The sequence below is a fragment of the Manis javanica genome, chromosome 3, assembly GCF_040802235.1.
Source record: "Manis javanica isolate MJ-LG chromosome 3, MJ_LKY, whole genome shotgun sequence".
NCBI lineage: Eukaryota > Metazoa > Chordata > Mammalia > Pholidota > Manidae > Manis > Manis javanica.
Genome location: NC_133158.1, coordinates 156,398,417 through 156,409,522, shown reverse-complemented (window position 1 = coordinate 156,409,522; position 11,106 = coordinate 156,398,417). Strand labels below are relative to the sequence as shown.

The 11,106-nt window shown below is 38.4% G+C and overlaps 1 pseudogene; it reads right to left on the bottom strand.

The window, feature by feature from the left end:
- Positions 1 to 314: 314 nt before the first annotated feature.
- LOC118966871 (la-related protein 7 pseudogene) lies at positions 315 to 10,738 on the bottom strand (annotated as a pseudogene).
- Positions 10,739 to 11,106: the final 368 nt, after the last annotated feature.

The window sequence follows — 11,106 nt, the reverse complement described above, 5'->3', positions numbered from 1 at the left end:
CAGAATGCTAGTAATGCTTACGCAATTCTGAGGAGAAAGAGAGCCCTACCCAATATTATCCATAAAATCTGTCAAATACCTACTGTGTTCTTCACTTTAGAAAATTGCCTCTTCTTAAAAGTCATGTCATATGTAAATGAAATAATGGGCATGAATGTGCTCACTCCCTCCTCCCTCTTCTCACAGCCACTGTGTGGAAGGCCCTTCAGAAAGAAAAATACTTTTTTTTTTTTTTGAAAATGTTCAAAATACTTTTATTTACTGTCACTTTGAGGTTGCTTTCTGTAAGATAAATTTCAACAAAAAAAATGTTCAGTGAAAAATGATAGTATACAATGTACTTGTCTATAGAAAAAGGTCTTATATATGAGTTAAGGAACAAAGATATTTCTTTTAATTGAATATAGGTTTTAGAAAAACATTCATTATGCATTACTGCCATAATAAAAATGGATTTCGTAAGATCAGCTCAAGTCCAGTGAAATTTTAAGAGGTGAACCAAAAGTTTTTTCAGTCATATTCAGAAAATCTAATGTGTTTACTTGCTTGTTGAGTCTTTGCAAGTCTAATCTTTTCAGCTTTGGTGATTAACCTCTCAGTGCCTCTTTTCTTTTCACGAGGCTGATTAAGTTTGGCCTGCCTATCTACCAGAATCTTTTGCCAGTATCTCTGTTCATGATCACCAGAAAGGATCTCGAGTTTCCAGCAGTGTTTCTTTTTAATTTCCATATATGCATTTATTACTGCTTGAGCATCTTCAGGAGTTTTAAATCTAGCATGGCATTCTGTATCTCCTTCTAGCAAATCAACATAAACAACTTCTGAGATAGCTGCCAAAGTATCCTTGACTTGTTTTCTGCCAGGTAGAGGCTCGGTGCTGATTATCTTCACAATCACACCACTCACAAACTGTGGTCCTGCTGTATTAGCCTTCTCCTGGGGACAACACTCTTCACTGTTTGCTGCTTTCTCATTTTTCATTCCAGACTTATTAGGTACTCCATGGTCTTTTTCCATTTCCGACTCTGATTTTATTTGGGATATTGTTTTTTTTAAGGAAGCCATGCTGGCTTTTTGCAGTGCTAAATACTCTTTTTTCAAATCTATCCATTCACTCTGTGACTTGCAACCACTCCTCCTCCCAGCTATTCTTTCTTTAAACACATACACTCAAATTATTTCCTGAATTCTAAGTCCATCTAGCAAAGGGGGATTCCCCTTTCCCCAACATTCAGATTAAATGTTTTAAATTTGCCAGTTCAGTTCTTGAGTATGCTTCCATAATCGAATTTATGAAAATAAAAGTTTAGAATTAACTAACTAGTAACATTTACTATAACAGTCCTCTCTGAACAAAAATGAGAGACTAAAATTTAAAGATTATTTGTTAAACTGCTTCCAACTTGAGAGATAACATTCCTCAGCATTTACTCGAATCAAAAAGAGAAAAATACTTTTTAAAGAACGCTTTTCCCTATTATCAAAAATATATGTTAATATCCACACCCAAAAAGTGTCTTAAAAAATAACTCTTCTCTTTAATTGACCTGGAAGTCTGTTTGAGGAAGATATGCAAGCTTGGGCCTATTTTCTTTCTATTTTTTTAAAATTAATTTATCATTGATTTAAAATCTTAGGAAGGTTTCACATGAGCAACACTGTGGTTTCAACATTCACCCATACTATCAAGTTCCTCCACCACCGCATTACAATCACTGTCCATCAGCCCAGTAAGATGCTGTAGTCATTACTTGTCTTCTCTAAACAATACTACCTTCCCCTTGACCTGCCTATATTGTGTGTGATAATTATAATGCCCCTTAATCCCCTTCTCCTTCCCTCCCCACCCACCTTCCCCACCCCCTTTCCCTTTGTTAACCTCTAGTCCCTTCTTGGAGTCTGTGAGTCTGCTGCTGTTTTGTTCCTTCACTTTTTGCTTTTCTTGTTATACTCTACAAATGAGTAACATCATTTGGTACTTGGCTTTCTCTGCCGGGCTTATTTCACTGAGCAAAATACCTTCTAGCTCCATCCATATTGTTGCAAATGGTAGGATTTCTTTTCTTTTTTTTTATGTTATACCTCTCCATTTATCTTTTTTTTTTTGAGAGGGCATCTCTCATATTTATTGATCAAATGGTCGTTAACAACAATAAAATTTTGTATAGGGGACTCAATGCACAATCATTAATCAGCCCCAAGCCTAATTCTCAACAGTCTCCAATCTTCTGAAGCATAACGAACAAGTTCTTACATGGAGAACAAGGTCTTACATAGTGAATAAATTCTTACATGGTGAACAGTACAAGGGCAGTCATCACAGAAACGTTCAGTTTTGATCACACATCATGAACTAGAAACAATCAAGTCAGATATGATTATTCATTTGATTTTTATACTTGATTTATATGTGAATCCCACATTTCTCCCTTATTATTATTATTATTATTATTATTTTAAATAAAATGCTGAACTGGTAGGTAGATGCAAGGTAAAGGTAGAAAACATAACTTAGTGCTGTAAGAGGGCAAATGTAGAAAATCAGGTCTATGACTATAGACTAAGTATTAATCCAAGCTAGACAAGGGCAACAAAACGTCCACAGAGGCAGAAGATTTCTCTCAAAACAGGGGGGGGTGAGGTTCTAAGCCTCACCTCTGTTGATCCCCAATTTCTCACCTGATGGCCCCCCTGCGACTGTGCCTGTCTTAGGTTGTTCCTCCCTTGAGGAATCTTACCCATCTCTGGCTAACCAGTCATCTTCCAGGGCCATACAGGGAGATGTAAAGTTGGTAAGTGAGAGAGAAGCAATATTCTTTGAAAAGGTTAGCTTTTTACTTCTTTGCAGATTTATGCCCTGTGGCTTCTATGCCCAGCATTTGTTTTGAGGTATCTTTACCACTTGGAAGAATTATGATATTCGGTAATTTTCGATATGAGGCACGAATTCTACTAAAGGGTTGTAATTAGGAAGGAAGAAGAAAAGCTATAGAAGTAACAGATGGAAGAAAACATGGGAAGATTGATTATTTCTTTGACATATCTTCTTGTAGAGTAACATAAGCATGTATAGGTTTTAACAAACTACTAATTCAATTGTGCACACACATTAACATAATAGGAATATAGCTACATAACAAAAGCAGACCTACAATTACCAGCCATATCCAAGTGAAACCAAGAAAACCAGTTAGGTACCCTAGGCATTTGTGAAAACTTATCAATGATATGCTGGATATTGTCTAACTGAATTTGAATAGTTTGAGAAAAATCAGACAAATTAAAACAACTCCTTCCTGGGAAATGTTCACATACCATATGTTCTTTTAACAGTAGATAGTCTATAGTGGCACGATTTTGGAGCACTGCAACTTGCACTTCTCCTAATTCTTGGTTGAGTTCCGACAGTATAGATCCAGTCAAATTTGTTGTTTTACTGTATGCACAGGCCAGCTTAGATATCTCCTTCTTCATTCCGATGGCAAGTCCAGGAAACAGTGGGATGAATGCAGCTACAACTGCAACAGTGCCAGGATCTTTGTTGAAGTTATTTGATGATCATCTTCTGGAATGACTCTTCCAGAGGATGTTGATGTAGAAAGTTCTTCTTCTTATCTTATCTTAATTCATTTTCTGGGTAGCCAAATTAGGCTTTGATCCTCTGTTAGTCCATTCTTGGGTTCTGTGATTCTGCTGCTGTTTTGTTCCTTCAGTTTTTCCTTTGTTCTTATACTCCACAGATGAATGAAATCATTTGGTATTTGTCTTTCTCCGCTTGGCTTATTTCACTGAGCATAATACCCTCTAGCTCCATCCATGTTGTTGCAAAGGGTAGGATTTTTGTTCTTCTTATGGCTGAATAATATTCCATTGTGTATATGTACCACATTTTCTTTATCCGTTCATCTACTGATGAACACTTAGGTTGTTTCCAATTCTTGGCTATTGTAAATAGTGCTGTGATAAACATAGGGGTGCATCTGTCTTTTTCAAACTGGAGGGCTGCATTCTTAGGGTAAATTCCTAGGAGTGGAATTCCTGGGTCAAATGGTGAGTCTATTTTGAGCATTTTGAGGAACCTCCATACTGCTTTCCACAATGGTTGAACTAATTTACATTCCCACCAGCAGTGTAGGAGGGTTCCCCTTTCTCCACAACCTTGCTAACATTTGTTGTTGTTTGTCTTTTGGATGGTAGCCATCCTTACTGGTGTGAGGTGATATCTCATTGTGTTTTTAATTTGCATTTCTCTGATAACTAGCGATGTGGAGCATCTTTTCATGTGTCTGTTGGCCATCTGAATTTCTTTTTTGGAGAACTGTTCTGTTCCTCTGCCCATTTTTTAATTGGATTATTTGTTTTTTGTTTGTTGAGGTGGGTGAGCTCTTTATATATTTTGGATGTCAAGCCTTTATCGGATCTGTCATTTACAAATATATTCTCCCATACTGTAGAGTACCTTTTCGTTCTATTGATGGTGTCCTTTGCTGTACAGAAGCTTTTCAGCTTAATATACTCCCACTTGTTCATTTTTACTTTTGTTTTCTTGCCCGGGGAGATATGTTCAAGAAGAGGTCACTCATGTTTATGTCTAAGAGATTTTTGCCTATGTTTTTTTCTAAAGGTTTTATGGTTTCATGACTTACATTCAGGTCTTTGATCCATTTCAAATTTCCTTTTGTGTATGGGGTTAGACAATGGTCCAGTTTCATTCTCTTACATGTAGCTGTCCAGTTTTGCCAGCACCATCTGTTGAAGAGACTGTCATTTCCCCATTGTATGTCCATGGCTCCTTTACAAATATTAATTTACCATATATGTTTGGGTTAATGTCTGGAGACTCTAATCTGTTCCACTGGTCTGTGGCTCTGTTCTTGTGCCAGTATCAAATTGTCTTTATTACTATGGCTTTGTAGTAGAGCTTGAAGTTGGGGAGTGAGATCCCCCCAACTTTTTCTTCTTTCTCAAGATTGCTTTGGCTATTCGGGGTCTTTGGTGTTTCCATATGAATTTTTGAATTATTTGTTCCAGTTCATTGAAAAATGTTCATGGTATTTTGATAGGGATTGCATCAAATCTGTATATTGCTTTTGGCAGCATGGCCATTTTGATGATATTAATTCTTCCTACGCAAGAGCATGGGACGAGTTTCCATTTGTTAGTGTCCCCTTTAATTTCTCTTAAGAGTGTCTTGTAGTTTTCAGGGTATAGGTCTTTCACTTCTTTGGTTAGGTTTATTCCTAGGTATTTTATTCTTTTTGATGCAATTGTGAATGGAGTTTTTTTCTTGATTTCTCTTTCTATTGGTTCATTGTTAGTGTATAGGAAAGCCACAGATTTCTGTGTGTTAATTTTGAATCCTGCAACCATGCTGAATTCCGATATCAGTTCTAGTAGTTTTGGAGTGGAGTCTTTGGGGTTTTTATGTACAATATCATGTCATCTGCAAATAGTGACAGTTTAACTTCTTGTTTACCAAAATGGATTCCTTGTATTTCTTTGTTTTGTCTAATTGCCGTGGCTAGGAACTCCAGTACTATGTTGAATAACAGTGGGGAGAGTGAGCATCCCTGTCTTGTTCCCGATCTCAGAGGAAAAGCTTTCAGCTTCTCGCTGTTCAGTATGATGTTGGCTGTGGGTTTATCATATATGGCCTTTATTATGTTGAGGTACTTGCCCTCTATACCCATTTTGCTGAGAGGAGTTTTTACCATGAATGGATCTTGAATTTTGTCAAATGTTTTTTCAACATCTATGGAGATGATCATGTGGTTTTTGTCCTTTTTGTTGATGTGGTAGATGATGATGGATTTTTGAATGTTGTACCATCCTTGCATCCCTGGGATGAATCCTACTTGGTCATGTTGTATGATCCTTTTGATATATTTTTGAATTCAGTTTGCTAATATTTTATTGAGTGTTTTCGCATCTACATTCATCACAGATATTGGTCTGTAATTTTCTTTTTTGGTGGGCTCTTTGCCTGATTTAGTTATTAGGGTGATGTTGGCTTCATAGAATGAGTTTGGGAGTATTCCCTCCTCTTCTATTTTTTGGAAAACTTTAAGGAGAATAGGTATTATGTCTTCTCTGTATGTCTGATAAAATTCCGAGTTAAATCCATCTGGCCCGGGGTTTTGTTCTTGTGTAGTTTTTTGATTACTGTTTCAATTTCTTGGTCTTAATTGTTTTTTTTAACTTTTGTGTTTCTTCTTCGTCAGTCTTGGAAGGTTGTATTTTTCTAGGAAGTTGTCCATTTCTTCTAGGTTTTCCAGCTTGTTAGTTTTTAATAGTTCTTTGTACTTCTGTGGAGTCTGTCATGATTTTTCCATTCTCATTTCTGATTCTGTTAATGTGTGTTGATTCTCTTTTTCTCTTAATAAGTTTGGCTGGATGCTTATCTGTTTTGTTTATTTTCTCAAAGAACCAGCTCTTGGTTTCATTGTTTTTTCTATTGTTTTATTCTTCTCAATTTTATTTATTTCTTCTCTGATCTTTATTATGTCCCTCCTTCTGCTGACTTTAGGCCTCATTTGTTCTTCTTTTCCCAGTTTTGATAATTGTGATGTTAGACTATTCATTTGGGATTGTCCTTCCTTCTTTAAGTGTGCCTGGATTGATATTTACTTTCCTCTTAAGACTGCTTTTGCTGCGTCCCACAGAAGTTGGGGCTTTGTGTTGTTGTTGTCATTTCTTTCCATATATTCCTTTATCTCTATTTTAATTTGTTCATTGATCCATTGATTTTTCAGGAGCATGTTTTTAAGCCTCCATGTGTTTGTGAGCCTTTTCTTTTCTTTGTAGAATTTATTTCTAGTTTTATACCTTTGTGGTCTGAAAAGTTGTTTGGAAGAATTTCAATCTTTTGGAATTTTCTGAGGCTCTTTTCGTGACCTAGTATGTGGTCTATTCTGGAGAATGTTCCATGTGCACTTGAGAAGAATGTGTATCCTGTTGCTTTTTGATGTAGAGTTCTGCAGATGTCTATTAGGTCCATCTGGTCTAGTGTGTTTTTCAGTGCCTCCATGTCTTTACTTATTTTCTGCCCAGTGGATCTGTCCTTTGGGGTGAGTGGCGTGTTGAAGTCTCCTAAAATGAATGCATTGTATTCTATTTCCCCCTTTAGTTCTGTTAGTATTTGTTTCCCATATGCTGGTGCTCCTGTGTTGGGTGCATATATATTTATAATGGTTATATCCTCTTTGGATTGAGCCGTTTATCATTATGTAATGTCCTTCTTTATCTCTTGTTACTATCTTTGTTTTGAAGTCTATTTTGTCTGATACTAGTACTGCAACCCCTACTTTCTTCTCTCTGTTGCTTGCATGAAATGAAATGTGGTTTTCCATCCCTTGACTTTTAGTCTGTGCATGTCTTTGTGTTTGAGGTGAGTTTCTTGTAAGCAGCATATAGAAGGGTCTTGCTTTTTTATCCATTCTATTACTCTGTGTCTTTTGATTTGTGCATTAAGTCCATTTACATTTAGGGTGACTATTGAGAGATATGTACTTATTGCCATTGCAGGCTTTAGATTCATGGTTACCAAAGGTTCAAGATTAGCTTCTTTAATATCTTACTGCCTGACTTAGTTCACTTATTGAGCTGTTATATACACTGCCTGGAGATTCTTTTCTTCTCTCCCTTCTTATTCCTCCTTCTCCATTCTTTCTATGTTGGTTGTTTTATTCTGTGCTCTTTTGTGTTTCCTTTAACTGCTTTTAGTGGGTAGTTGATTTTATTTTTTGCCTTTAGTTGGTATTTGGCTGGCTGCTTTCTTTGCTGTGATTTTATTTTCTCTGGTGACAGCTGTTTAGTCTTAGGAGTGCTCCCGTCTAGAATAGTCCCTCTAGAATACCCTGTAGAGGTGGTTTGTGGGAGGCAAATTCCCTCAACTTTTGCTTGTCTGGGAAGTGTTTAATCCCTCCTTCATATTTAAATGATAATAGTGCTGGATACAGTATTCTTGCTTCAAGGCCCTTCTGTTTCATTGCATTAAATATATCGTGCCATTCTCTTCTGGCCTGTAAGGTTTCTACTGAGAAGTCTGATGATAGCCTGATGGGTTTTTTACCTTTTTCTTCTAACTGCCTTTAAAACTCTGTCCTTGTCTTTGATCTTTGCCATTTTAATTATTATGTGTCTTGCTGTTGTCCTCCTTGGGTCCTTTCTGTTGGGAGTTCTGTGTGCCTCTGTGGTGTGAGAGGCCATTTCCTCCCCCAGTTTGGGGAAGTTTTCAGCAATTATTTCTTCAAAGACACTTTCTATCCCTTTTTCTCCTCTTCTTCTGGTACCCCTACAATGTGGATATTGTTCCTTTTGGATAGGTCACACAATTCTCTTAATATTGTTTCATTCCTGGAGATCTTTTTATCTCTCTCTGTGTCAGCTTCTATGTGTTCCTGTTCTCTGGTTTCTATTCCATCAATGGCCTCTTGCATCTTATCCATTCTGCTTATAAATCCTTCCAGAGTTTTTTTCACTTCTGTAATCTCTCTCCGGATGTCTGTAATCTCCCGCCGGACTTCATCACTTAGCTCTTGTATATTTCTCTGCATCTCTATGAGCATGTTTATGATTTTTATTTTGAATTCTTTTTCAGGAAGACTGGCTAGGTCTGTCTCCTTCTCAGGTGTTGTCTCTGTGATCTTTGTCTGCCTCAAATTCTGCCTTTTCATGGCGATAGAGATAGTTTGCGGAGCTGGCACGAGTGATGACTGGGAGAACATCCCTTCTTGTTGGTTTGTATCCTTCCTTTCCTGGGAGAACAGCGACCTCTAGTGGCTTGGGATGTGCAGCTGTGCACAGATGGGGCTTCTGAATCTTGCCCGTCTGCTATGGAGTTTATCTCTGCTTTTGCCATGGGTGTGGCCTGCCTCCGGCTGCTGCACCGATATGGCAGAGTCGTGTAGGAGGGGAAACGGCCGGGAGGCTGTTTATCTCCATGAGTGGCCTCTGAGCTGCCCTGCTATTGAGGGGTTTAGGGTATCCGGAGTTCCCTGCTGCTGGGCTAAGTGTTCTGGGATGTTTCCGTATGGCCATGGGCTCCGTATCCCTTTAAGACTTCCAAAAAGCACTTGCTTTTCTTTGTCCCCGGGGCACCAGCTGCGGGCACCCACTCACAGGTCTTACTGTCCTGTTTCCCTCGTCAGCACTCCATGCATACACTGTGTCTGCGGTCCGGTGCTGATGGCTAGGGCTGGCTATTTAGCAGTCTTGGGCTCCCTCTCCCTCCCCGCTCTGACTCCTCTCCTCCCGCCGGGAGCTGGGGTGTGGGGCACTCGGGTCCTGCTGGGCCAGAGCTTGTATCTTACCCCCTTCGTGAGGCACTGGGTTCTCGCAGGTGTGGATGTAGTCTGGCTGTTGTCCTGTGTCTTCTGGTCTCTCTTTCAGGAAGAGTTGTCTTTGTTGTATTTTCAAAAATACATGTGGTTTTGGGAGGAGATTTCCTCTGCTCTACTCATGCCACCATCTTGGCTCCACCCTCCAGGATTTATTTTCTTTTTATGGCTGAATAATATTCCATTGTGTATATGTAGCACATCTTTATCCATTCATCTATTGATGGACATTAAGGTTGCTTACATATCTTGGCTATTGCAAATAGTGCTACAATAAACATAGAGGTGCATATGTCTTTTTGAATCTGGGATCATGTTTTCATTGAGTAAATTCCTGGGAGTGGAATTCCTGGGTCCAGTAGTGTTTCTATTTTTAGTTTTCTGAGGAACCTCCATATTCTTTCCACAATGGTTGAACTAACTTACATTCCCACCAGCATTGTAGGAGGAATCCTCTTTCTCTGCATCCTTACCAGCATTTGTTGTTTCTTTTCTTTTGGATGGCAGCCATCCTAACTGGTGTGAGGTGATATCTCATTGTGGTTTTAATTTGCATTTCCCTGATTAGTGATGTGGAGCATCTTTTCATATGCCTGTTGGCCATCTAAATTTCTTCTTTGGAGAAGTGTCTGTTCAGATTCTTTACCCATTTTTTAATCAGGTTATTTGTTTTTTGGGTATTGAGGCATGTTAGGTATTTATATATTTTGGATGCTGACCCCTTTTTGGATAAGTCATTTACAAATATATTCCCCCATACTGTAGATTGACTTTTTGTTCTGTTGATGGTATCCTTGCTGTACAGAAGCTTCTTCGTTTGATATAGTCCCACTTGCTCATTTTTGCTTTTGTTTCCCTTAGGCTTGGACCTACTTTCACATCTAGTTATGATTCCCTGTAGTTTATGCAGTTGGAGGAGGCTCATTGTGGTATAAAACAATGCCTGGCAGAAGACAAAGAGTTTCATAAATCTTTGGAATATTCCCAGGTCTCTGGGGTGTTAATGGTTACCCTGCTAATACTATGGTTGGGTTCAGCACCATTTTGAAGGGACACATGCTTTCCTTAGATATGTCAACTTACATTCTGTGTAATAGAGACAAGGAACTGAGGGACTCTTTCTCTTCTTTAAATTTTCTTTATGAAGCCACACTGATGTCACAACTAGTTACTAGTTTCCCACTGCTGCTATAAAAAATCACTACAAAGCCATAAATTAGGTACTTAGGTGATACAAATTTGTTATTTTGGAGTTCTGCCGATCAGAAGTCTGATACGGGTCTCACTGGGCTAAGATCCCAGTGTCTGTATAGCTGCTTTCCTTAATGAAGACACAATTCCTCACCTTTTCTAGCTTCTTGAGGCCACTTACATTCCTCAACTTGTGCCCCTTCCTTCATCTTCGAAACCAACAATGTGTCATCACTCTGAGCCTTCCTCTTTCATCATTATCTCTTTATGACCTGGCCAGGAAAGATTTCCTGCTTTTAAGGACTCACGCAATTAGATTGGGCTGAGATAAATACTCCAAGATAATACCTCCATGTCAACACGTGTGCCCTTAACCACATCTGCAAAGTACCATTTTCCAAATAGAGTAACTTCAGATTTCAGGAACTATGGAATGGACATCTTTAAGGGCCATTACTCTGTTTCAGACCCCCAATTTAAATAGATCTCATTGGCTTTAATTTTGTTAACCTTCATTTTAAATCATCAAAGCAAACCTGGGAGGCTAAAAGAGAGGTAAGAAATATATGGAAAAATA